Source organism: Hyperoodon ampullatus, assembly GCF_949752795.1.
Source record: "Hyperoodon ampullatus genome assembly, chromosome: 7".
Taxonomy (NCBI): Eukaryota; Metazoa; Chordata; class Mammalia; order Artiodactyla; family Ziphiidae; genus Hyperoodon; species Hyperoodon ampullatus.
This window is the reverse complement of record NC_136920.1, coordinates 35062386-35067066: the sequence shown is the minus strand read 5'-3', so window position 1 is coordinate 35067066 and position 4681 is coordinate 35062386.

The following is a 4681-nucleotide window of genomic DNA, read 5'->3' as shown; positions in this document are numbered from 1 at the left end:
ACACCATCCTTTGGATTTCAGCTTATGCCTTAAATGACTGTGTGGCCAAGGAGGACCAAAGATGCCTGTTTGAGGCATAACTTCCTACATGATTGCAGATTTTGGTGTGCATATATAAAACTGCAAAATGTTTACAGTGTTAAAGCAAAGAAAGATGCTTCTTCTGTGAATGATTATGTTGACAAAGTACTGCAGTCCATAGGCCAAGCAATGGAAGCTGTTTCAGAGAAATAATTAAATTTTTTCTGCAGTAATTCTTCATTTCTTGGAGTTGGTAGATGTTGATCTTTAACTAAAAAATGTGGTTTGGACACAATTAATAAAGATGGAATCATTTCCAGTATGAACATTCCAGATAACGAGATAGTACTGTACTTAATGTTATGGGCTGTTGACGGATTTCATAAAGGACATAGTAGACATCCAGAGGTATCTATTAGGTTGAAGAAAACATAGGAAAGTCTTGTCTCACTGGTTTCCTTTAGGAATATAGATTATCTGTAATGGCGAAAGATGTTATGTCCACACATTGTGCTGTTATGGAACTGCTGAGCTACACATGATTACTGCTGCCCAACGGGTTACAACAGTTACCACCGAACATTGCCATTTTTAATAACCTACTTATTATATCTGCATGTCATAAACTTCAGGAACTTCCTCATTATAAAATAAGCACCCAGTGTAGTGTGTTAATTATCAAAATTATAATTGTCTTCAGATTGTGCTCAAGTCTATAAAATTCAAAGGGAAAACTTCTAAATTGTTGTTTTCTTAATAATCCTTTTTCTCACTTGTAAAAAGAAAAAATGTATTTCAAGTTATTCTGCCATCTAATGACACACAAAGGACTGATACTATCCTATACTCTTTATCATAATAAAGAGTAAACAATTTGGATGAAAACCTGAAGCCCACATTCCTAATGAGGGAATTTGATAATGGTGGGGGCAAAGGAGAAATGATCACTTTTCTTCCTTGAATCACTCTGTCTTTGCTTGACTTTTTGGATCCCATCCTCACTTGATTTTCTTCTTACACTCTTACTGTTCTTTCTCAGTGTCCTTGGAAAGTTCTTCCTCACATTCCTGACATCAAAAAATTGCAATGCTCTGGGACTTCATTCATGGACACTGTTCTCTCTTCTGCCTACATGCATACCTTAGGTGATATAATCCAATTGCTTTACTTTGAGTACCACCTTCAAATGAATAAATCCAGATGCACACTTTAATTAAATCCATCCTGCCTCCCTGCGTTCTGGGTATACTATGTAACTGACAAGACACAGTGGTTTCATCGTGGGTCAACCTGGCTAATCTGGGATAATATTTCCCATAATTCCCTACTCTGTATATTTCCAAGTTAGGGTAGACCACAGAAGAAAATGAGATTTGAAAGCAAAGCCATGGACATTAAGTACTGAATGTGCCTGGTGCTGCCGCAGCTCACACACATTTCACTAGTCTGCTGGCTCACCTTGTTAATGAGGGAGGCCACACTATCCAATCCTTTCTGGCTGCCATTGCATTTTCTCTTGTCAACTTCTCTGGTTTAGGCCAAGCACGTCATGCATCTCTGTAACAAAGTGATCCAGCTTCTTCTGCAAGGCAACCCTCATCATCGAGGTTAGAGGGAGTGAGAGAGAGACACATGTTCTGATTTGTTCTCACAGGTTTTATTCTGTCATCGTTAGGTTGTTCCATGCTGTTTCAGGGCTCATTTTGTACTGCTTACTTTCTCTTGCCGTCTGTTTTCTCCCCAGCTGCCAACGCTGCTGCGGAATAGTGATTTTAGGACCACCATCAGATGCAAAGATTACAGCTTTCCAAAAAAATCCTTCATCAGTTCCAACAATTTTGGAAGTCTAATCTCTAGAATGATCCCCTTCTTCCCTACCATTCTTACTGGTTCTGCCTCCCTAATTAAATCTTAACTGATGTGCTACTTGACACTCAATACCTACTTGGCCTCTCAAATGCCATATATCCAAAACTGAAATTCTGACATTCCTCTACCACAAAATTTCTGTTTCTAATTTTCTCCAACATATATATAGCAACTTGATCTTTCTTTCTATTAAAGCCAAACGTCTTGGTGTCACTCCCAATACCTCCCAGTACCACTCACACTCATATTCTGCATTTCAGAAAATATTTTCAGTCTACGTTTAAAATGCATCTAGAGTCCAACCTCTTTCTGTCCTCTTCATGGCACCCCATTCTATCCCAAGTAAATCATGTCTCACTGGGATGATTATATCAGCCTCCTAATTTGTCTTCCAGCATCTATTGCTGCTCCTAAGTCTATTACCAACTCACTAGACAGAGTAAGGCTGTTAGAAAACAAATAAGATAATGTTACTTCTTTGTTCAGAACCTCCTAAGGCTTCCCATCTCAGAGTAAAAGAAAAAGTTCGTACTCTGATTCAAAAGGCTTTACTTCATCTGGTGCCATCATTATTCTCCTCATCTTCTTATTCATTATTCTTCCCTCTGGCTTACCTTACCTACCCATATGGACCCTCTCCTCACACCAGGCATTCTCCTGTCTCAGGATGTGCATGCTTCCTTTCCCCTCTGCCTGCAATGCTTTTTACAGACAGCAACACAACTTGTCCTTCACTTCCTTCCAGACTTTTTCTTGAAACCTTCCAGAACAACTTTAAAATTACAACCCCTATCCCCTCATAAAATATCTTCCTTCCCTGCTACATATTTTTGTTCTTAGCACTTAATACTGATTAAAATAATGTATATATATTTTACTTATTTATTTTATGTGTCATCTATTATATTACAAATTTGATGTGGGTAAAGATATCGGTTTTCTGTCCGATACCAAGTCTGCCAAACAGTAGGCCCTCAATAAATATTGTTGGATGGATAAAGAAATAGTAGTGTTACAATTAATACAGTGGCATAAGTCCATTAGGTCCTGAAAAAAAAAAAAGAGGCTACTGTCATGGTATGGCATAGCTCCATGAAGAGACCTGTGTCATTTTGTCTATCATGTTGAACCATATGAATTTCTAAGTCTTTTTGATTTATATGAATAGAATTTCATGTGGTTCAACCAATATGTAAAATGAGATCCTAAAAAATATATGGCAGGCTGGGTAAACTGCCTATGAATAATATTAGTCAGTTGTTGTGTTTTGTTTTTTCTCAATGCTGATTGCTTTCCACTACTGATAGTTTACAAATATAGTTCCCAAGTTCTAAAATCTACATACTAAGTGGATATCAGTAACTCTAATGATTAGATAGGTTGCCAAATATTCAGAACCCATTCACTTGTGATTCAGCTGCACCTTTGCAATTGCATACAGGGTAAATGCTGCCATTGATATTTTAATGGTACAAAGCTTAACTCTGGCATCCATGGCTTTTTCAGCATCACGAACAGTGATCATTAAATGTCTTTTTCTTGTATTGTTGAAATATAAAAAGAAAAAAATCAATACATCTACTAAAGATTTTTAACATTGAGTCTAGTTCTCATTTCCCCTTTATAATTCCCTTTTAAGTACTTGTCCATTGAACAGATCAGATATTTAATATTGAACAAAACTCTATAGTTTGTCTCTTTCATGGGGTAAAAAAGAAAATAAGAAAGATTTAGCTCGTTTACTCTCCAGTGGACAATAATTACGAGTTTGATACTCATTAAAAATATCTTTAAAATAATAGGCTAATAGTCACACATCTTCTCCATCACTTATTTTCAATCTACCTTAATAATAAGATGTGGCCATTATATCCAATCTATTTTTACAAGAGCAGAAAAAAATCTACAAGTAAGATAAAAATAAGAAAAAATGAAACATCAGTGTGCAGTTCCTTGAGTCAATAAGGCATGAGAAAGGAAGAAGAGTGTCCTTGTAATTTGGGGAGGCAGTTCTAGATGGGATGCTGAATTGGTAATGGAAAAGAAATGATAAATGGGTGAGCAGCCAAAAAAAAGAAAAAAAGAAAGAAACATACTGATCTCTTGTGATGTGGTCAGCTAAGTGTTAGTTTTTTTCCCTAGCAACTCTATTAGGTAAGTTTTTCTATCCCTGAATAAACTAAAGGTAAGAAACTTGTCTGAGCTATCATGTATATTATACATACAATACACATATTTTATATATTTATACCTTGTCACAAAAATGATTTGAAATAATTTTAAGAAATTGCAGCTAGTGAGCAATGGGAGTTCATTTAGAAGATATCTCTGTTTGATACCAAATATTTTGCTCTGGTAAGTAAATTATGTCATAATTCTTTAGGCAAATGAAAGTGTGTCAATGACCAGATAAATATTTATTGCCTTTATTGCTTGCTAGAAAACATACCCCTTATTGGCTTTATCTTTTCTTTTTCTCAGTTCTTCACTCCTTTATTGCTATTTCCTCCACTCTCAAATGCACTATTTGCACTCAAAGCCTTCTTAGGGTATATTTCTAGAGGAAGCCAAACTAAGACACATATTTGGCTAGATGGTCTCAATGGCCAACTCCAGCTCTATTTTTAAATGTCCTCAATACTTCAAAAGAATATATCTAATGGCCTGACTTAATGAATCATCTAGTAAATGTTTTCTGAATAAATTAATTGCTCTGGATAGCTAATATAGACATCTGAAAAAAAATAAAGAAGCCAGTTAGTACCTTCTGTATTCTTCATATTTTGAGGGA